This window comes from Accipiter gentilis, chromosome 24, assembly GCF_929443795.1.
Source record: "Accipiter gentilis chromosome 24, bAccGen1.1, whole genome shotgun sequence".
Classification (NCBI taxonomy): Eukaryota; Metazoa; Chordata; class Aves; order Accipitriformes; family Accipitridae; genus Astur; species Astur gentilis.
This window is the reverse complement of record NC_064903.1, coordinates 22675890-22699825: the sequence shown is the minus strand read 5'-3', so window position 1 is coordinate 22699825 and position 23936 is coordinate 22675890. Positions and strand designations below refer to the sequence as shown.

Below are 23936 nucleotides of genomic sequence, written 5' to 3'. Positions count from 1 at the left end.
TTTATTAACCTTTCAAGATTACTAATTGTGCATGCTTGTGGCAACATAGTTGGTATTATAATTACTCTTCTAGGGTATCAAGGAAAGATGATGCAGATTCTGGTCTCATTCCTGAATTTGTCCATTTAAAAATTAATATAAGAGAACATTATTTAATAAGTATTACTTAATACAAAGCAAAGAAGTTAATCCTTTCGCCTTGAACCTGACTTTCATACACACATACAGTTGTAAGTATCTATTTTGTCATTTAAATCATCACCCCTATTGCTGATCCATGAACCACAGAGCAAAAGATTGCTGAGGGTTGCAATGACCCAGCATGAGGGACAGCAGATACTTGGTCCATGAGCACTGTAAAAACCACACACATACACGTATACACACACACACACACAAAACAAACAAGAAAATGATGCAAAAAAGAGAAAAGAAAAAGAAGAAAAATTGTGGATTAGAACAAAGCCACCAATGCTGGGACCCATCAGAACTCACTGCTTCTGCTTTGTCCCATCCCACGATGCTCCCTGCTGCTCCTTCTGCCACATGGCTGGGAAAAATTTTTTTGACCGAGACATATTTTTTAAATGCTGAGAAGTGTTATAGTGAGAGTGCAATTCAGAAATCTGTGAGTGTGGAACATACAGAGTTTCTTATCATATGTTTCTGTTTTCCCCACCACTTTCCTCTCCATACAGGAAACATTATAGGATGAGAAGATCTGTTCTGATTGCAAAGATACAGACACATATATGCACATATATGTACACATATATATGTACACATGATATATATATACACACACACGATATACGTTATAGTTTTATAGATGTGATCTCTTGATGCTTAATTTACTAAGAATTTCCAAATCCATTTTAACTCAAATTAAGAATTGCCTAATCCAGATTAGCACTGAAAAGCAGAAGCAAATGTAACCTCAAGTTGTAATTTAAAAGGTAATTTGCCAAAGTAAAGGCCCCATTGCGCTGAGAGCAAAGTAAAGGGCTTCACTGTAAATGAGAAAGGATTAGGCCCACAGAAAAGTATTGCTATAGCAACAAAATAATTTATGAGACTATGTATAACAAAGCCAGAGCCGCAGAAATGTGATGGGAAGAGGCTCGTACATGCTTTAACAACATCACGCTTCTGTTTGTAATAACTAACACACTGAAAGAAACGAGCGCGCTTTCATTTTACAATTTTGTTTTTAAACTCCCTTTATCAACACCGTTCGGCAGCTCTCAGTTACTGAAAAAATATCACACCCGTCCCCATCAAAGAGAAGAGGCGGTGTCATTAACAGACGCGGTCCCATGCTAAAAGGCACCTCCCCTCTGATGGATAACCGGGCCTTGACGAAGTTTGCGTGGACAATTTGCAAACAGCCTGTTAAGACCCTGTGCAGAAACGTGAGTGATAGCGGGGGGTGCGCAGCGATTTATCATGGCCATCAGAAGCCCTCCCATCCTTGTAGGCAGCCTCTTTTAATGTATGTTTTGCTAATTGGAAGTTACAACAGTGGTCTGAAGTCCCAGCTGAACAGCTCTTCCAGCTCTACAACTGTGCAGGAAAAGCTCTCTGCATCTTCCTTTGTAAGACTGGTTTAAAAGTTAGAAAAATTTATTATCATCACCATTTATCCTTTAAGGCTATAAAAATCTGCCAGTGAAAACCCCCCAAAAGGCTTAATGCATTACCAAAGCGCTAATTTTATTCTTCATTATTCCCCCAAACCTACGTTCAAAACCGAAGCTCCTGCTCTACAGAGAGCTGTTGTTTAATGTATTTCTGTATGTAGATCCTTGACAGAGACCATTTTTCTTGCCTCTCAGGTGGCTCGTATAGCGAGATTTATGTCCGTTATGCATAAATTCCTTGCAATATTGCTCTAGCATAATCAGCAGAAAATCTGAGAAAGCACCCACAGCAGCCACAAAACACTGCCAGAGACACTTGGACTCAAGCCACCTTCTTGAAGTCACAGGGACTCTGTTCCCATTGAAATCAGAGGCTTATTTTCGGCCCCGATAGGTCAGAAGGACCACGAGGGTCCCCTCGCCCTGCTGAGCCCCAGCCTTGTCCTTGCCTGGCCTGAACGCAAACGTCACCGCTGAATGGGACAGCCCAGTTTAGATGCTGACCCCAGTTTAGATACTGACCTCAGTCTAGATACTAAGCCTTTTATTAGATCTGGCCCTGAATTTCTGTAAATAAAAAGAAAAAAATTTTACAAATCGCTTTTCAATCCCTAACGCAACGTCAGCATCATTCTCTCTGGCTTATATTTATGACGTCTTATTTACACACCCCCAAATCTGACCACGTGAACGCCTGGTTCCTTCCTGCTCAGTGCTAGAGACGTGCCCAGGCTTTTCTTAATTCTCTGGTGGAGCCTCGCCTCTTGCCGCTTGTCGGGGTTGGTTTCAAGGCACATTTGTCTGCCCATGCCCTGCTTGCAGCACGCCGCTGCTAACCCAGAGACCCTTCCCCCTGTACGGACCGCCTGCCCACCGTTCTGTGTCATTAGATATTTTCATCTCCTTCAAATGTGTTCTTTAGCTGATATATAAGGAGAAAAAAATTAATTCTAATGCTTCTCTTTCAACTGTCAGGGTGCAGTCAAGAGCCATGGGGGACCTCCAGGTTGAGACCTCCCAGCCAGGGTTGGTCCCACCACCCCAGAGAGGGCGCCTCAACCAAAACATCCAGAAGAGTCAAAATGAAAGAAAGCAAAGTTTAAGAGTTAAACTCACCCTCAGCTCTTCTCCCCGGGACAAGCAGAGGAGAGACAAGATCTCCAGCATCTACGCTTTGCTTCCCTGGCATGGATCTGCTGAAGGTGGCACCTGGGGTGGGATGAGGACAATTCCCCCAGCACCTTCATCACAAGACCTGCCCCACTGTCCGCAGACCTCTGCTCTCCTGGGGTCGATTACCTAAACACGGCGCTTCAGGGCAAAACCAGAGCATCTTGGAGATCTCATGGGAATGGGAGATTGATTTTATAGCAGTAACGCATTTTCAGCAAAAACACCAAATAAGGATTGAGTTCCTGGTAGCCGTGGAGTATTTTTTCCTTATTCTAGCCCCAATACAAGGCTTTTAGTCAGTTGTCTGTCTTTACCATTAGGCTGCGAGAGCTCATATTGGAGCAAAGCCTTTCATTTTGCAGCACAGACATGTACATAATATCCTCAGGCCCCCAAATCATCAAAATCCTTCAGCTTCATTTTGAGCCTAACTATATTCTTCAGTTAGGATTTATATAAACAAGCAAACAGTAATTATTATGTAGGAGTTCCATCTATCTGACGTATCCTGGTTTCATAACACCAGTGAAGTTATCCTGCAAGACTCAAAAGCTCGTAAGCGTTGTATGAGCTGCATGCAAAGTCCTTGGTATGCAAGCTGGGTGTTCAGGAGCTGTCCCTGATTTACACTGCAGTCGATGAAAAAATAATTGTACCCAAATTGTTTTTGGCTTTTTCAAAAATTTGTTAGATTATATATCAGCAACACTGCCACTACATCTTTATAGAGATCCTTAGTTTTGCTGACTGAACAACCATAATTTAAAAAAGATGAATTACTTTCAGGCAATGGGAAATCATCTCAATGTAAATAATTGCTGTGGTAAACAGGATTCTTTGCTGCTTCTCAGGGAGTGGCTGTAAAGGTCTATGAAGCAATTGGCAAGAGGGGCGAGATGAACTGCACCGAAATTTGGCCGTCTAAAAATTAGGCACCTACTGCCCAGACGATCATGCACCACAGCTAATGAACACACTCCTCCAGAAGATGACTCATCCCATCTCTCAGCTGACTGTTGAGGAAGCCTTAGTCTAAATTTTAGATGATTAACGTTGGTGAAATGAATCTCTCTATTTCCTAATTAAAGCGAGGTCTTTGAGAGCTGTGCTTGATTTCTCACACAAGACCAGCAGAGTCATTCAAACTGCATGGGCTGCCTTTCAATTTCTGCAATTCCCACTTGAGCCTCTAGGAAGACTGTCCTTTATATTTTGATAGAATTTATTGATTTATATTTATTTATTAGACCTTTTTTCTTCCCAGAGTTTCAGATCAATATCAGGTCAATGGTGGCACAGAACAATTATCACGGCTGGCTGGCCACTAAACAGGGGAAAATTCCCACTGCTCTTGTTACTGTAAAAACAGAAAATACAAACTATCCAGAAAGTTCACAAACGTGTCAAGTTAAACTGCAAATTCAAAATTCAGCTTGATGAATTCTCTTTAAATACTGTATCATAGCGATTAGATGCTTCTGGTTTTCCGTTTCAACAAAACATTGAAATAAAAGCCTGATGTTCCACCCGGTTTTCTTCTCTGTTCTCTGCTCTGGGGGACCATGTCCGTGTTCCCATCCTCTCCCTGTCCCTACACTAAGACTGCATCGCTGATCAGCAAAGCACCCAGCAGCACCCTCTGGAAGAGCATCTCTCCCCAACAGACAGCAGCATCCACCTCCAAAACACCTCAGGGTGCTGCAGAGGAGGGTGATGGGCATTCAAGCGTGGGTCTGGGGTGCAAGGTAGGGCCAGGACCCCCCTCTGCCCTGCCTGGGGGTAAGGAGCAGCATCCCAGTGTCCCCACTGCCCAGGCTGGGGACATGGCACAGAGCAAAGCCAAGAACGCTTGGACCTTCATCCATACAGCAAAATCCATCGGCCTATAGTTTGGCCTCCTCCTAGCCCAAATAGGAGGCAGGAATTTCATTTCTGCCAGCAAACTTCATTAACATAAAACGTTTAACCTGTCTTTTCCACGGGTACACGCTCTGTATTACAATAGAGCCTCTACAAGCTGAAACACCTTTTTTCCCCTCCGATGCGCGCTCGCTGCCGAAAGGAGCCTGGCAGCTCTTTTCAAGGCTCCTCTGCCAGGGGAAGGTGGGTTTCATCCTCCTTGCGAGCCCCTAGAGGGAGACATGACCCAGATTTTAGGAGAAGGCATGCACGGGAGCCAGGCAGCCGCTCCCGAGCTCCCAGGCGTGCCCGAGTGGGTAAGCCACGGCGGAGGGATGCTCCTCACCGTGCGATGGATGCGTGGCACTCGGTGACCTCCTGGAGGAGCGATGCTGGCCTGATCTATGGGTAGGCACGAAGGATGCAGGAGGAGCCCACGCGTAGCATGTCCCACAACATACCGGTGCAAGCGCACGGGGAGGCACACGTGGGAACGGGAGGGGACGGATGGTGGGAAGAGCGGTGACCGGCCAACCTGAGGACGTGGCAGCTCCAACTTCTCCCTCCAGGAAAACTATGGCTATAGTAGCCTACGATGCCTTTTTTTTTTTTTTTTTTTTTTTTAAACGAAGTGCATGTTGGTCCCCTTTATCTCTTTGTTTACGATGATAGTAATATCAACATTTGAATAAAGAAAAATGTTTTGAAAATGCCACAAAAAGAACAGGACTGGATTATCAGTGTATTTGCATGGACAATAAAATATCACCAATTCATGAAGATAAACTACATGGAAGATTATTCTGAACTGCCAATTTCTTAAAATGTTTCTCATTTCTTGGTTATGGCTATTTTTGCAAATTTCCCTTTCAGAAATCACATTTCTTTCAAATCAGATCGTTGCCCTAGGGTTGTTGACCTTTATTTCGCCCATCTGGAAAACAAATGAAGCAGGAAGGATAACAATATGAGATACTAATCAGAAGTGCTGTTTGTTTTTTTGGAAGCTTGATTTCCAACTTATGTATTTCCCCCTAAAGGCACCGCCAGCAATACACTGGATAACCGCTCTGCAAGGAAAACCAGCAGCTTGGCCAAAAGTCTCTTTGTGGCATCATTATCAGTGGTGAAAAGAAGAAGGGAAAAAAAAAAAGCCAAATGAATAGTAAAAATGAATGCAGATGTAACTGCAACAGTGTGGCTCAAGGGCCAGGTGGGGTACCTTGATATTGCTACTAGAGCCTTGTCATTCCAGATTTGACCTAAGAAGTTTAATGGGAGGTTAACTAGAGTGACAGGCAAGGAAAAAACAACCTACTATCGTTAATTTTAGTCAAAGAGATGGAACATAAGAAAGTTTGTAAATAGAGTTACGAAAATAAGTATACAGGGGGAAGGGTTCATTAAGATGGCTGAGCCAGAGGGAAAAAGAAGAGCAGCCAAACATGGAACAAGGCAAAGCAGTTTTAGTTTGTTTTTCTCACTAAGCAATGCTGACTCCCAAGATGCAGGTGCAGATGAACAGCGCGTTTTGCTAGACTTGAAGAGGTATGTGTTAATTTGGAGAATCTGAGTCGCATAGTTCTAACTGGTCAAATTATGAGTTCAGTCATGCTGGAAATAAATCTGATTTGGGGGAAATGATAGTAAGGTTTTAAATGTTTTATTCTTAGAAATCTGGGGGTAGTGAAATCAATAGCTTTTAGGCAGCTCTCAGAAAGGGAATAATACATTATAGTGTTCCTTAAATGCTCTTCTTTTCTCAACAATCTCATTGCTTTTCTCACCTCTACGTCACCCAGGTATTGAACTAGCCTGAAAAGACTGGGCAGGTCTTTGTGGAAAAACCTTGCCGAAACCCCACGCAGCAGCCGTGGCTGAGCGAGCGCTACCTGACCACGGATGGAGAAAGGTGGCTTAACTAAAGAGAATAAGATGGGACCAAGGAAAAGAATTAGGGGAGACCGGCACCGAGTCCTTCACTCAGCTGCTTGCTAACAGGGGCAGAGCCGAAAGGACCAGCGGCGGTTTGCAAAGCACCGAGGGAGACCCGCACCGAGTTAAACCCACGCAGCTCTCGGGCTGCAGCACCAAACAGCAGAGCCATTATGTATGCAGCTCCTGTGCCCGCACACAACCTTGAATATCAGAATCTTCTTTGATGATAAATAGTATAAATGGTGGCTAGGACACTGAACTACCAGGGGATCGTTAGCGTCCCCCCGTACACGCCACTGAAGATGAGCAGAAGGGCTATTGGTGCAGAGTCTCCTCTGAAGGACAGACTGCTCGTATCCCATAATAGTAGATTCCATTTAAAAATAGCAAATGATAGTCAGAGGAATAATAAAACCTAGAAAATCATACCAAAACCCAGCAATACATCAAAGCCATTTTAATAGCTCTTAATACAGTCACTGACATAGCTACTGTACTTGCAAGGCTGGATGATGGAACAGGCAGAGGTTTCTGGTTTTACATTCACTTCATCCTAAAAGTTTCTGTTGCTTCTTGCATGTAAATTATAGATAATGATTGTGCTGACAAGAGGTTGCACTTAGCTGACTCTGCTATGAAGAAAAATTGGAAGAAAATACCTGGTTAAAAGAACTTTTCTCATTTTTCCCCTTGGAAAAAAAAAAACCACACCACCAAGATGCAAGAAGTTAATTGCATAGGGTTTCTTATATCTCTTGGTGGGCTACTGAACCAGTGCCATAACTTAGTGCTTCTGGATACTAAGAGAGGAAACGTTATTTGATGTAGTAGGGGCAATCCCATGTTTATCAAATCATCTTGCCTGCCTGTAAAGCTAAGCTCCAATTTATGATGTTTTATGAAGCCACAGATTGAGCTAAGGCTATAAAAATTGGGACTTAATATTCAGGAATAAAAATGCATAGAGTACCACTGAAGTGACTTTTTTTTAAAGGACTTGTATCCTTCTTGCATTAAATATAACCGGAGAGGGTGACAATAATGGCATGCTGTCCACTGGAGAGAACACAAGACAAACAGCACAGGTTTGAGATCTCCAAGACGCGAGTACTTGCTGCTATGCATGTGTTAAAGCAGAATGATGGGTCATATAACAGAACAATGGCCAATAAAGCACCATGCATCGTATGGCCCTTAGCGAGTTTATTTTCATTTTTAAACATTTTCCCTCTGAGAAAGCACAGAGAAGTCTCTCAAAGCACATCTGCCTGCCAGACAGGTTTTTTTTTCCTTCAAGTGACCAAACACACAGAATGAAATTGAAAATTTACATGCAGCTGTTTTGAAAGCAGTCCTTTCATTTACTCACCTGAAGAAAAGGGTGCGATTCCTTTTTTATGTGCTTGAAAAATGAAAGTAAGAGAGATGGAAAATTTTCTAATCCCTTCCTTCAGCCTCCAGAACCACCACTGCATCTGACACACTTTCCTACCACCTTCCCTCACCGATCTTTTATTATAGTCATTAGAAGAAGACACCCATCTACTTAAATTATATCTTTAAGGCCCTGGTGGAGCAAAGCACATAAATACCTGTTTAATGTTAGACATCTATTGAGCAAAACATTTAAGCATTCACCTAACTTCCAAAGGTGTTCATAAGACTTAACGACTGCTTAAATTATTGCTGTGGAGAGATGAGGTTATTTACATGCTTAATGTTAAGTGCACAACTCATGTAATCTTCTAAATCAAGGTTGAAAATCCTTAGGAAAAATTAACTAAGATAGCAATTATACAAGAATTGTTTAAAACATCACTTGATTTTTACTTTGAGATTTTGGGATCTAATTAAGAAGCAGGACTGATGTGCTCAAATCTGTCCTGCTGGCTACCCAAGGGATTTGAGTGCTAACTTGCTTAAGCTCGTTTGAACAGTCCAGCCTTGATCATTAAAGGGATGTGCTAATGGCAGATGTGGGCACCATGCAGTCTTAAGGAATCAAATGACTTAAAGCAGCGCAACACCTGAAGTCACTTTTACTATGATTTAAAGATATGAAAATGTTCAGTCTCTTAAAATGTCTTAAGGATATGCACAGATAGCCTCTTTAGGAGCAGCCTGTGCCAGGAAGAAGTTACTCCCCCAGCTGCTCATTAAAACCCACTTGCTGGAGGTTTTGAACAGATCTGTTGGCAAAGAAGTTCAAATGAGCACTTCAATTCTCTTCAGGGAAGAAAAAAAAAAAAGAAAAAAAAATCAGCTGGGATAGCTGAGACTAGTAATTCAAACAGTTTAAACCAACCTGGCTGAGAGGAATTAGGAGCATGAGCACACACTACGTGATGGGCAGGCTATCTAACAGAGGCCACCGCTGGCAGGGAGGATGACATCCACTAGCCTGAGTGGGTATCACCTCCACTGGCACGCGTCCCATGTTCCAGTTTCACGAGTCAACCATTTGTATACCTCAGTTAAAAGAATTTCCTACAACGTAGGCCCCAAAACACTGAATATATTATTTTAAATATTTTTTCCTCATTAAATTATAATGATAGAAATTGCACCAGGTCCAGGCCACAGGGCTCAGGAGACTGGATCCTTTAGATCCAGCACCACTGCCCGTGACTTGTTATGCGACCCCAGCAAAATTGAATAGATTCCTTAAACCATCACTATGAATCTGCAAACCAAATTCCGAGGTAAAACTCCTGGGGACAAATCCTGGCTGGGACTGTCGTTCCCTGGATGAAGCCCTGGCTCTGCCATGTGAGTTCGTTTGCACCAGGTTGAAACTCCGCCTGCAGATCCAGAATCTGCGCACCGTGACAGAGGTGTTTGGGGCCAGAGGGTTATTTCTCACTAACAGACAGAGGGTTACTGAGCAGGTGTCATGTGTATATTATTTCAGGTAATATTTTTGTTGCCTACATTTTAAAATTTGTGATACAGCTGTGTACTCAGCATTTACAATCCATGATTTCCATCACGCTCTCTCCATGTGCTTCCCTGGATCTGACAGGGCTAGTAAAAAACCAACCAAACAAAATCTAATCCATGCTGAGGCAGAAAAACAACTCACTAAAACACTATCTAAAACAGGAGGTTTGAACTCATTGAAACTCTATTATATGCTTGAGTAACTCCTGGAACAATACAGAGCTATGCATGATTATGTAGGCAAGTAGGAATATGCAAGGCAGATGTTGTCCTTACTGCCACACACTGAAGTCTCATCACTGGCCTGGCTACCATCTTCTCTGGGATCGTCCATTTGAGGCAGTCATGCCAGGGTAAGATGGCAATGGTGCATCTTTAGGTCAGGTACTCCTGCTGATTGGGTGTTCAATTTGACTGAATGTAAACTTGGTATAAAAGCAAGAATATCAGTGATGGGGTATCCCTGCAGAAAGAGAAACTAAAGCTCTAGGGTTATCTCAGCTCCGCAGAGCGAGTGCAACATTTAAGAGGAGAAAACGGGCTGTTGCTCTTAGACTGATCTACAGTCAAAGGACATCTTCTCTCATTTCCATTGGATATAGTTTGTTCTAGGTCTCCAGAAGCCTAGTCATACAATAAGCACTTTCACTCCATTTTATCATTTTGTTTTTGTTCGGTTTTTTTATTCCTCTTCAGTCTTTTCCTGTAGTGAGAGAAGCCTCTGGCAAGATGACTTCCAATAACAAAACCCCACCACTGCTCTCTTATTTTGAGCAGATTCTCAGCTCATATAAACTAGCATAGCATTATTAGATATCAGTGGACAAATACCAGTTAATAGCAGCTTTGGGCCTCAGCTTGGATAAGACATTTCAGTTACAAGTAGTAAATATGGTTCTATTTGACACACCTGGAACAAGAGTCAGTTGTGGTTCTTCAAACTGATGTTAATGAATTCAACAAGTAGCAACACTTCACCATAAGAGTGAGATCTCATATTAACCATCAGATGAAAGAAATATTTTTAAAAAACCCACAAAACCAAACAACAAAACCCCTGAGAGTGGAGTATAAAATATTGAAGAAGGTTGGAGTCCTAAGCGATGGGAACCAAAGAGACATTTAAGCCCATGGGTGTACACTAATCACACTGAAAGAGGTTGATCCCTGAAGCAGCTCCTCTCTTTTCCTTCCCCCCCCCCCCTCCAGTGTACAAAACCAAGAGCATTACCAGCTCCTGGCAAGGGATGGTTGTGATCCAGACACGCTGAACTGGTGCCCAGCTGGCATGACTGGAGAAGACCACCCGGCCAAGGGCTCATGTCCGCAGCCCACCCCAGCAGCACCGTTGGTCCATGGTGGCCGGAGCTGGCCGGGAGGAACAACCGCAGTTGTGCAGTTACTGCCCACCTTCCTCTGGCTTCTCTCAAATTTTGTTCCCACTCTTTTCTGGCAATTACCAATTCCTTTGTCTGCTGCTAAAGCAGATAGAGAAGGCAATGGTGAAACGCAACAAAAAAAAAGGTAGAGCTAGAACAAAGACGGAGAGAGAAGGGAAAGGGCTTGTGCTGGTTTTAGCTGGGATAGAGTTAATTTTCTTCCTAGTAGCTAGTACAGGGCTGTGGTTTGGATCTGTGCTGAAAACGGTGTTGATAACGCAGAGATATTTTGGTTCCCGCTGAGCAGTGCTTGCCCAGAGCCAAGGGCTGTTCTGGTTCTCCCCCCACCCCACCAGGGAGGAGCCTGGGGGGGGGGGGGGCACAAGGAGTTGGAGGGGACACAGCCGGGACAGCTGACCCCGACTGACCCAAGGGATATCCCAGACCGTACGACATCACGCTCAGTATATAAAGCTGGGGGAAGAAGGAGAAAGGGGGGGAACGTTCGGAGCGATGGCAGTTGTCATCCCAAGTAGCCGTTACATGTGCTGGAGCCTGGCTTTCCTGGGGATGACTGAACACCCGCCTGCCCATGGGAAGCGGGGAATGAATTCCTTGGTTTGTTCCGCTTGTGTGCACAGCTTTTGCTTTACCTATTAAACTGTCTTTATCTCAGCCCACGAGTTTTCTCATTTTTGCCCTTCCAATTCTCTCCCCCATCCCACTGCGAGGGAGGTGAGTGAGCGGCTGCGTGGGGCTGAGTTGTCAGCTGGGGTTAAATCACAACAGGGCTGGAAGAACGAGGGGAAGATATTTGGGGTTAAAATGTGGTCTCTTGTATATGCCATTTTCAAAAAAGCCTTATAATTTACACCTTACCATTTTCCAGCAAGCACACTGGATTGTCAGACTTGATAATTTTATCAGAAAGTTGTGATCGTTAGTATTTTTCTTAAAGTCTCAGCTCTCTGGATACAATGGATTTATGTTATCTGTATGATCTCCATTAATCTCAGCTCTCTTGCTTTTTTAAAAAATAAATAAATACAGCCCTCAGGTTTTCAGAGAAAAGTTTTAAAATATGAACTTTAAGGACATGGAAAAAGAGAAAGCTAGTAGCTGACTTTTTAAGCCAGCGTCCTAATCTGGGGGAGACCTGACTAACCATTTCTAAGCACGTGATGATGGGGATTTCTTACATGCTGTCAGCAAGTGTTACATTGGAAAGGCAAATGGGTAAAGGGAAAACCATTGGTAGTAAAAATGTCTCTAAATTCCCAAACAAATTTGCAGGGGTGTACTGGGGAAGGTTGCAACCCTTTTGTAAAATTCACTATACATGTAGATCACACATTTTAAGGTTTTCAAACTCTATGTTGTCTCCTATTACCTTGTAAAAAGGACAACTGATGGTCACACCAGCGCTGTCACCAGTGGAGTGACTGGCGTGGAGGCAGAGCTCTGTCCCGGGTGCTTTCATCCTATGGAAAGAGCCATATGGAAACCCCAAGCACGGCAGAATGCTTGTGCCACCTCGCTGTGATTGCAGCCGTTTAAGAAAAAATCCAGCATCTGTAATTAGCCAAGAGCAATGCCGAGTGCAGAATTTGCACAGGCTCTTTCTTCGTGTCGTTCAGATGTAGCTCACGTTATTCTTCTCTTAGGCAGAAAACTCTGATCAGGGAGGAGGTCCTGGCGTGTTTTTGTTTTTAGTCACTCTCACGTCTTTAATTTCAACTAAGGAATGAAGTGCAACTGCTCGTCAGCACGGTGTACATAAATATACGTATCACCTAGTTATGCAAACGCCTGCCTGCAACCATTCAATAAACCAGAAAAGCACTACCTTCATTCAGGTAGTCCATCATTTTAGAAACCCAAAGAGTTTATAGAAACAGTTTATAGAAACGATTGTCAAAGACCCCATCATTTTGCAGTTAGTATAATTAATAAGGTGTGCACAAAATCTAAGAGTGTTTTAACACATGTTTTCAGTTGAATTGCATTATTGTTATGTTATAATAAAAGAGAGCCACAAGTTAACAGAACACCAGGGACCCAATCTGATGCAACTGTTCAACATCAATAGGAAAATCAGAGGGGAAATATCAAGTTTCCTTTAAAATCATTTTGGTTTTCAAGAGCTGTGACTTTTATGTAGTAGATTTTGTGAAAGAGCCTCTGTTTATAAAAATTATTGGGTAGTGTTGGCTGTCAGAAAACATAAACAGGCAATTAGTGCAATAAGTAGAACGATACAATGAATTCCTCCTGGCAGTCTTCTATCTGGAGCCAAGCAAGGCCCCCATTCAGCCAACAGTTAGGCCTGTGTTTAAGTCCGCAAGATCTTCCTAGGAGTCTACGCAAACTACTCACACATTAAAGTGTGTGCAAGTGGTTTGTAAAAGCTCAGAAATATCTTGGGGAAAGGGGATTGCAAGGGTGGTCAATGATTTTGTTGTGATGTGGCACCACCTAAAAGCCATTTCAGAAAGCCTCCCTAGAAGCGTAAAAAAATCCTGCACGCAGTTTGGATTTACTTTAACGGATATAGCCCATTTGGTGGCCTCGGAAAGACTGTTTACTTCTGCGCCTCCCTACTCTCCACCTGGATTCCACATTGCATTTTCCTACTGAGTCTCGTTGGTGGAGATAGCTGGCTCTGCCATGAAATAATAATGAGTTTCAGCCTTTGTAGTGAATGTGGGCTTATGGTCTGTGCAAATATATGAAGGACAAAACAGCCCTCACGAGAAATGCGATTAACTGCACAATGTCACCCAGTTATCTTCATTTCTTCCACTCTATAAAAATCAATGGACGTAATTTCTTGCATGAAAACCTGACCATCAGTGTGTTCTGAAACTGCTCTCATTATCTTTGCTCCAGACCTGCACATCATCTCCTGCACGTGTTCAATCCCTAAAGTTACTCTGATGGATGCAAAGCTGGCAAAAACCCCTGCTAAAATTAGCTCCCTCAGTGATGCTTTAAAACGTTTTGGGAATTAGTTTGGGAACAACTGGGCAGAACCAACACGTGGCGCTCTGGACAGCTGCCCCAGGATTGCTCCCAAAGGACAGTTCTCCTGAGCTTGTTCCCAGAAACAGGGGTTGTCATGGGAGGCACACGTGAGGGATGCTGAAACAGAGCTTTGTGGATGGGTTATTCTGAAGCGGAATTGTTCCTAAGGAGTTCTCACAACAGGGGAAGATTCTGGAAAAAGCTTCTCATCTATTGATGAAAAAGTGCACCAAATTCATCAACAGAGGTATAAATGCTGTCAAGAAGGATGCCCTTTCTTCCTCTCTCTCCAAATAATGCATACAACTAAATCTTCTCCAAACACAAGGCCACCAAAGCCAGGGCAGTTATTCCTACTAGCACCTCGTGTGTGCCAACATAGGTCTTGGGTTTTGTGCGAGTTGAAGGGAAGCACCGACAGTTAGATCCAACAATAATAACAACAACAGTAACGGCAGACTCCCTGCTTCAGTGACTTCTCACTAATTTGAAGCACCAAAGAACCATCTTCTCAAGCCTATTTGATCAGACAGCTATACCTCCCAGAGAGGTAGATGCAGGAGCAGGACTCTGCACGACCTTCATTAGCTGGGAAGCAGAAGGTGGGTTGACTTTTGCCACCATGCTCCTTCCCATCCCTCTGTTTTATACATACTGGAAGTTGACCTAACCGGTTCATCCCGACTCTAATTGGAGCCTTTATGTTAAATGCAAAAGTACTTATAACCTACACTTAAAAAGGATGCGAGTCAGGCAATGAGGCACAACACTTAACTCTGCTCGTCTATAATATATATTCCTATGTACAGAAAGCATGGACAGTGTCAAATGAAACACGCAATTAGTCCTCCTCTAACAGTGAGCAGTTCAAACTGTAACATCATGCCAACCGTGATTAAGAGTGATACAGCACATCATCATTGTCAACACTATTCAACCAATGTAAACCTTAGTTAGAAATGTACTTGTCAGAGAAAAATGCGCCTTTGATTTCTATTACACTTTCCCCAGTAATTGCTGTCATCAGTGGCAGGTTATTATTACAGTTGAATAGAGTTTCAGTAATTACTTTTGCACAGATTCTAACAGCTTTTAGATTGAATGATATTCTGACAGTTTGAATACTCTTGACAACAATTACCTTTTTCCTGGTTAACACTGATTCAGGAAAATTAAAAATTAAATCTGTTCAGAGGAAACACTTATGTATGGCACTAGTAAGTGGGTTGATACAAAAATGTGTAAATTACAGAATGACTTAGAATAAAAAGTTCTTTTGCTCTTCCTCTTATGCTTTTAAAAAAATCAGCACTTAGGGTACATGCAGTACATGCTGGTTAGATTACCAGTAAATGATGTGAAATAATTTAAAGCACTTCTAAATCCACTTCCTACTGATCAGCTTGAAATGGAGAAAACACTATTGTGGAGGAAGGCTTGTTGCTCCCACCCTAATTTTTGTCTTTGGTAGCAGTCGGATAATGGCTTTTGGCTTTCAAACCATTATTCTTAATCTCACATCACCAGATTATTTAAAAAAAAAAAAAAAAACAAACCAAAAAACCCCCACAACAAACAAGCAAACTGTCTTACAGTGGTAGCCTAGAGAAAAACAGCATATTTGTTATTTCTGAAAAATTTATCTAATATTGCAGGGGTCGTAACTCAAATGGCTTGATTTAAAAAAAAAAAAAGTCTCATGCACAGAGCTCTCCAACTTGATTTCCCTCTTTGACAGGGTAACTGGCTTTGCGGATAAGGGAGATGCAGTCAGTGTGATACATCTCGTTATTAGTAAGCTTTCTGACACTGTTTCACATGATGGTCTTATAATAAAACTAAGAAAATACAGTCTAGAACTAGATAAAATTACCATAAGGTGGAGGGAACAATTGGCTGAAAAACTGCTCTCAAGGAGTAGTTATCAATGGTTCACTGTCAAACCGGGAGGAAATTTCAGGTGAGATTCCTCAGGGATCTGTCCTTGCTCCAGCTGTGTTCAATATTTTCATAATGACTCAGTTAAAGGGAAAAAGAGATTACATTTATAAAATTTGCAGTGTTGAGGAGCTGGGATGGTGGGAACCCTTGGGAGGTCTGGATCAAAATCCAAGAAGATATTAACGGTTTGGAGTGATGGTCTGAAATTAAGATGAAATTCAATAAAGCCAAGTGTAAAGCGTTACACTTACAGAGGAAAAATCAAATGCAAATGGGAAACTGCCAGTAAGGGAGCTGTATTAGAGAGGAGAGTTTCAAAGTTATGGTGTCCTACAAGCTCAGTATCAAACAAAGGAATGAAACTGCTCCAGAAAAGGCAATTTTGGGGATTTGTTAACAAAGCATCATACATAAGACCACTGTGGTAATTATCCTACGCTCGTTAAGATGGGGCTTCAGCTAGAATGCTGTCTTGAGCTCATATTTTTTAAAAAGGTGCAAAGAAACTGGAAAGAACTAAATAAAGTCCAACTGAGAACAGCAAGAATGGTCAGGGCTAAAGAAGTATGACTCATGGGAATAGGATGATGCTCTTTAGTTTAATAAAGAGAAAGTTAGGGAGAGAGATAATTAACAGTCCAGTTGGTGAAAGGCTACTGTTACAAGCACACTGATGAACTGCCTTCGATGTCCTCCAGAGGAAAACCCAGAGACTTTTTTTTTTCTTTTTTTTGTTAAAGAAGTTTAGCATATTTGTTTTAAGATTTGAAAACAATTTGAAAACATACAGGAGATGACTTGCACAAGCTTCTTTCCCTCCAGAGAAAGGAAGGCAGGATCAGCACAGCCCCGACGCTGGGGCTGCCAGAGCTTCGCTTGCTCCACGTCAGTGGGAAGAGCGGTAAATTCAGAGATGGGAACTACCAAAGGAGAATTACTCACGATAAAGTCAAAACAAACCCCCGCAGTCCCTCTGGAGCAAAAGATGAATGGTAAACTAAACTCATCCAGCTACCACACTGGCTAAAACACACATTAAAAAAAATATTCTAGAAATATTGCCAACACATATTTAGAAAGGGTGGGTCAGAGCATACAGAACAATGAGACTTCTTTCTCTGCAACTCATGACATCTTTTAAGATTTTCCTTTCAGATTTGATTTTCCTTCTATTTTCTGAGTTTTTCATCCTCAAATCACATTTTCAATATTTTTTCTGCTTCCATATTAAAAAGTACCAAGATTCTGTAATATGCCTTTTCACGATACCAACTTTAAGAAAAACAAACAAATTGTACAAGACTTAAATTGGATCACAACAGGTGGTGACACTGAACTAATTGGAGAACATTTATTGTTCATTATCTTAGTTTAATTGGCTTGATTAAAAGAAGGCAATATATTATGGAAGAAAAAGAGTCCTAATAAATAAACCCCACAGTGCTCCATCTCTTCTTGGACCAGGCAGCATTCTTGCCCAACCTGCTGCAACATTGGGTAGGGGCTCGTTGGTTTCTGGTCACTGGATGTCATTTATTCCCACTGAAATGGGGGCAAAAGGGCAAGGAGTGGATGAAGGCTCAGCTCCTCCTCCGCACCCATCCCAGCCAACATGCATCATTCATGGCATAGGAGACGTGCTGCTCTACGTATGGAGCCTGTTGCAAAGCTGCAATTGAGCCTTTAGCTTTTGACGCTACTACCTCACTCTGATCTACGTCTGTATTAAAATATCATCATCTTTTTTTCTGCTCATTAGAATTATAGATTTAGTTTATTGTTATACTTTCCATAGAGCCTTCTCTTTTTATTAGCATTGTACAATCTGTACAAAAGCAAAATTTAGTCCTTTCAGGGAGCTGAAAGGAAGCAATCTTTTACATGACAAATCCAACATTATCATATGTAAACCTCATTTACTATGTAATGTCTTCCTGTTTCCAGTTCATTAATTGAATGAAACCTATTTTCATGTTCTGGTAGGCAGCAGTATTCTCCAACTAACATAAATGGTGCTTTTAGGAAAAAAAAAAAAAGAAAAAAGTAATGCTAGAAAATATTTAACATAATGATTGGTCCAAAAATATATGGCTTTCTGAAAAAAAAAAAATTCAGCACACTTCTACACTTCTCAAAAATAAGAAAATGATGGCTGAAGTCTGCAGCCAATATAAAATCTGTTTTATCAGATTAGCAACTACAACATAACTGTTTAACCTTCCATAAAGCGAGCAATCTGACTTGAGTAAACCGTATTGCATCGCTCTCATCAGCCCAGGGAGTGGGCTGGGGCTCGAGGCAGAGCCCATCCCCGTACACAGGGGGACCACCCTGCCTCATGTTACAGCTAAAGATGTCCCCAAAATGACAAACCCACTGAATCTGACACAACACAGCTGTGAATTACTGAAAATAGAGATAGCGTATATATAGTCCCCTATTCAGGGACAGAGTACTGGTATCTTGTTTATCATCTTAAAACTTTCACCACAATGCTCTTCCTTTTAGAAAAATATTTTTCTGTCCCACAAAGTCATACCAGTGAGAGTATCTCAATACACTTCCTGGGGTATTCCAAGAAAATATCCCTGGCTGCATATATCCTTCATATATACAGACAATTTTAAAAGTTCACAATAAAAATAGCTTCTCCCCAGCATGAGGGTAAGCCACAAGTCTGCTTCTGCATTACAGATGTAACATAGGCGATTCTTTAGAAGTGATATGACAGAAGTGTCTTAGCTGTGTTAATTAAGACCAGACTACCCAGCTATTAAAAAATATTTTATAAACTTTTGTAAAGGTAATTTCTTCTATGCAGCTGCCTATGGTTTTGCCTGCCTCGCTTCAGAAAACCCACAAAACTACACCAAAGCTTGGTTTAAAATCTGCCTCAAATTATGTTACAATCACCCGTTGTTTCCTTATACAAGACGTTATCCCCCCATCTCAGCTGGTTTACCCAAGCCAAAGTTGTGTAGCGTATTTGGATAGAAACTTGCCTGGTAAACTACCACTCTTTAATTTTCATTGTGTATTAAAATGACACTTGTGATGTCCATCTATGCCACTCTAAATATTCATAGACAAACACAACCAAAGAGAGGACAAATTATTTTGTCCAAAGCTTAATTTATAATACACACCACTTTTGGAGACTCAAGGCTAATGTTTGTAATTGAAAGACACTGACAATTATTTTGTTGGGTTTTCTCACAAGAAAATCTATAGCCCTGAAAGAGCAATAGCAATAAAGCTCTTCACAGGTTCCAGATGTGTTCCTTTAGAAAAATAACTATTTTTTTTAAGTTCCATTTAGGTCCTAGGAAAAAAAAAAAGATTAAAAAAAATACCCATCTGGAAGGGGACTCACTAAAAACTACTCTTGTTTGGTATTTGCATTAATGTGGCATGAAAACACTGATGCCATTTGTCTATGGCACAAAATAAAGCAGCATCACCATCACGCAGGAGATCATGCTTTCGTGGGCAAACCAGAGTAACGGAAAAGGAATGAAATGGTGAAAAACAAACTTCAGGGTCTTGCCCTCAGCCTGCAAGAGAAATTTCTGGGCTGGATTTTGGGATCTCAGCAGCCCAAAGTGGCGCGTGGACACCGTCAGGGCTTTAGGCTCTGGTACCACAGCTTCATCTGCATAATCCAAACAAGCCAAAAAACCCTGATATAGAAAAGAGAAAAAAATAGCAATTTAAAATGGCCTACTACATCCCTTTTCTTTTTGACCTCAATCCAAAGCCTTTGTAAGCCAAAGAAAAGACAAGCTCACAATGAGTGAATATGACCAGTTAATGGGTCTATTCTGAACAAGATTTTAAATAAAACAATAAGCAAGCCTGAGAAAAAGCAATGTACTGGACTATCTGAGGCCAATTGCTTTTAAACACAGGTCATGTTATTTTAAAATAAATTCCTCTTAGCAATTGTTTCATCAGGACTATGTCATTCCAGATGGAATGGACCCAAAACCTCTTATTGCTAAATAACTTAACCTTGGTGCATCTGGAACTGTATTTTCTTCAAATAAAACTAATTGATAATATGGGTGGATTTGTTGTTTTTCTTAACAAAAATGTTCCCTGACAACTTCAAAACCAAATTACATATAGGAAAAAAAAAGTTCAGTTACAAAGCTTTTTAAAAAAATTCACAGAGCCATAACAGTACAGAATGGCTTGTTAAGAAAAATAACACTGCAGCTGACTGGAAGGAAAAGAAAACAGAAATAGACAACTCCAAAGTGTTTCTGAATAGCCAGGTTGCCAAATGCTGGCAATTATTAGAGCAAGCAACACAAAAACCTGTAAAACGTTCCCAAAACCTAACTCCTTTTCCCCTTCTTGGTATCTCACAGCCTCACCAGAATTCAAGTCACAGTTGCAATCCAATACAATCATAAGTATTTTTATAACCTGATACTATAATAAGAATTTTTAATCCCATTCAGTTGCCAAACAAAATTCCAGGATGAGGAGCAGGGATGGCAGGAGCATCCCTATTAGCTAGGTGTTGGCAGATGGCATCCAGCACCCACAGCCTTCCTGCCCTTCCCAGCCCCCGGGTAAGGACCAGTACAGCCCAGTGGCCGCACACTCACCCAGGCTGTGCTCAGCATCACTCCCCGAATCCCACTCCTCTTGCTCCCCAGCAGCAGACGTTTTCCTCTCCCCATTCCCACAGCTGAAATAAGGACTCTCCCAGGTGTTTGCCATGAGATTGAATAAGCAAGTTGCATTTGTAACCTTTTAACATGCATTAGAAATAAGTAGTGAGAATTACAGTAACGACTAGTTATCCTTCAGGATTCCTTGGTTATAAAATCACCACTTTGCCTATGGCATAGTTTAAGTGAAGGCACTAAGTGTGCTGATCATCTTGTTTTAGTACCTAGCGTGCCAGGAGTGTCTGATTAACAGCTTTCCATCCCTATTCAAGTATCTTTGTTAAGAGTAAGTCTTTGCTCTTTTAGATCCTGATCCAAAGCCTTTCAAAGTAATTGAAAAGTCTCCTATTGATGGGAAGGGGTGGGTGCCCTTGCTAATTGTTCCTTTCACATTAGAGTGAAAACAAATTCTTCAGCTTTCATTTTAAATCCATGAAGTTCAGTCCCTTGATATATTGGACCCTTATTTTAAGTACACGGAGGGGGGGAAGAGGAGGATGAAGCCCAGGACAGGGGGCTGTAAGTGTGTCTGTTGAACAAACCGTGCGGTGAGGCTTGGTACATCCCACAGCTTGGATTTTACTATCTAGAAAGGCTCCAAATGTTGCAGCGTTCAGAAGTCCACAGTATGCTACATTTAAAATACTCATTGCTCGCCAGCAGACCCGAGCTCTGAAAGCCACTCTGATGCTCCCCAATAGCTGCTTTCCTATGAATAATTTGTTTCTCCCCAGGAAACTGATATTTTAGTTTGCTATTCTCCCAGATTGAGGTGTCATCTCTATTCAAGGCAGAGGTGCAGATGGAGAAAGGTGGGAGGTCTAGAGAGCATGCAAGCTTTGGTTTGGGGTATGTTAGTGCCAAAAAAGGTTTTGAGAAATCAAAAGATGCTTATTCAACACTAAAGAACGTGGCTGGTGAATTGAAACAGTGAATTCTGATGGAAATTAAAAGTTAAGCACACGTGTGCTACAGTGATAATGGAATTTTGGAAACACCTTAAACAAAAAAACCCCACAATTAATGCAATTTTTTAGAAAGCTGAGTTTTAGCTGGGTACGTATCACCGCAGCTTCGCAGCGCCATCTCCCAGCATGGCAAACCTGAGAAAAGCTCCGTGATGGGCGATAACTAAAGGCTGCCTTTAAAACAGCTCATGCCTTTGCCCTGTGAAGGACGTGAACTGGCTGGAACTAATAGATATTTCCACCTATAGGTTAAAAAAGCCTATGTAAACATAATGGTACAAATAAATACGGATCTATAAGGGGGGGAAAAGCAGCAGTAGCACATGGCTGATGTTGTGGGAAGCCAGGAGAGAGCATGGTCAGCCGGAGGAGTCCCCAGCCTGGGCATTTGAGGACAGCAGACTGCTCTGGACAAACCACCCATCCCACCATGACATAAACACTCCTGTTTTGGCAGAAGAAGGACAACTCGTAAATAAAGAAATATATAAAGTGCAACAATAACCTGGAAACATACCTTAAAAAACCGCCTTCTTACAATGAAATCATTTTTCTTCCCTCCACAAAGAGGGATTTCACCCCGGAGTTGTTTCTAAAAGATGGTAAAACATAACAGATGAATGTTGCCTTGCATAAGGAACACACACATGCATTTAAATCACTTATATTTTACTTTTTTATGATGCAATTGTGAATTGTGTTATTTTGCATTTGTAATTAGAGGTTGAAACAGATGGTAAAGGCTTGGTTTAAAGTGATGTACTGGAGTATGCAGCTCTGGTGTATCAGGTCTCCAGCTCCAGCGAGCGCTGAGGATGGAAACCCTATCAGGAGGTGGTCAAATAGCAAAGCGTTTGCTGCACATCAAAGCATGCTGAAAAATACCAGAACAGAGTTTCTAGAAGGTCAACAATCATCTGTGAAAATCTATTCTTTCTTTTCCAAAAAAGCACTCTTACAACATTCTCACTACCGTGCTCTAATTTTGGCATTTGGGGTATTTACATTTCAAGAGATCTAACACTGTATAATTAATATAGCGGGAAAAGAAAAAAGATAAATAATGTTTATAAAATGGCATAAGTAGGTTTAAAAATCATATTGCTTGCTGTCTTGGAAGCTGAGGACTTAGAGACTGAAGTACGCAGAGGTCTCACAGCAGCTTGTCCTTTTACTGAAGTCAATGAAATTGCACCAGCCAAAACCCTAGACCAGGGCTGCTGCTTCGGTTCAAGGCCTGTTGCAAAAGAAATAAGAAGCTATTATTTTCTGAAGGCTGTTCTTTATGGAACTATTTGGTGATTTTGGTTCATTTTAGCATACTGTTGTCCCGGTCACAGAAGATCTGCTGCAGATTATTTAATGGAGTATAATGAACTTTCCGAAGGCCTGATGAGACATTTTACAGAATTCTGCTGCAGCAATATATCAGACCTATTTCAAAGCCCCATAAAGTCAATGAAACGACCCAAATTTACTTTTGTGGCTTTTCTATCAGATTCTTACATTTCTATTTTGTGTTACTCTATAGGTCAAGAGAAGCATTGCTCGGGACAGTGTTAAGCCTATCCTAAGATGCAGTAGCATTATTAAGACAAAACCGCGCCCCGAAACCAAACCACAAAAATAAAAGCGTAGGATATCTCGGCAGCACAAGGGGAAGCAGCCAAGTTTTTTATGCACGCATCAGATTTTGCTCTGAATAAGTCAGTTTTATACAGTTCAGTTAAGCCTAGCCAACGTCAGCAGGGGATCAATAATAGCACAAATCTGGTGTCTCTACTTGTATTTGCAAACTTATGAAACAGTCTCTAGATTAAGAGAAGGCAGACTCAGGTCAGAAAGCTCACAGCATCCTAACATTATTCCTTGACAGTAGCAGCAGCATAACTGCAAACCTTGTCAATAATTTGTTTTTCACAGAACACTGCTTAAAGAGCTTCACACCTCAAGAAATGTGAATTCACGTCACTGCTATGAGACCGAAAATATAACCTGTCCTTTAAGAAACCTGAAGATACCGCTCTGTAAGTGTTGAAAGCTGAGCGTCAAAGCTGGAAGCAACCCCAGTAGTCTTATTTTCTAGCCTGTGGGCAGCCACATCATTCTCCGGTGGCTCAACACTTTTTAAATACAGTGAGCTAGATCCAGATTTATTACGTTAAAATCAAGAAATGCCAGTCCTCCTCCACCACCAAGAGCTCAGCAATTTTTGGAGTAGCTGAGATCAGATCTGCAATTTCTTTGGGCTTCCTGGAAACTCTGCTGCTAAACTGATTTTTCTAAGCCACCAGGTGACTTAGAAGAGAGTTTGTCGTTTGCAGTACAGAGCATTTGTGGTTCTTGGGTGAT

At 41.6% G+C, this 23936-nt stretch overlaps 1 long non-coding RNA gene across 1 annotated transcript in view; it reads right to left on the bottom strand.

Annotated features, from left to right (window-relative positions):
• Positions 1 to 22320: 22320 nt before the first annotated feature.
• LOC126050197 (uncharacterized) overlaps positions 22321 to 23936 on the bottom strand; it is a 72875-nt gene continuing 71259 nt past the window's right edge. The window contains exon 4 of the long non-coding RNA XR_007509451.1: positions 22321 to 22821. This is a non-coding gene — a long non-coding RNA (uncharacterized LOC126050197). The remainder of the gene's footprint in view (positions 22822 to 23936) is intronic.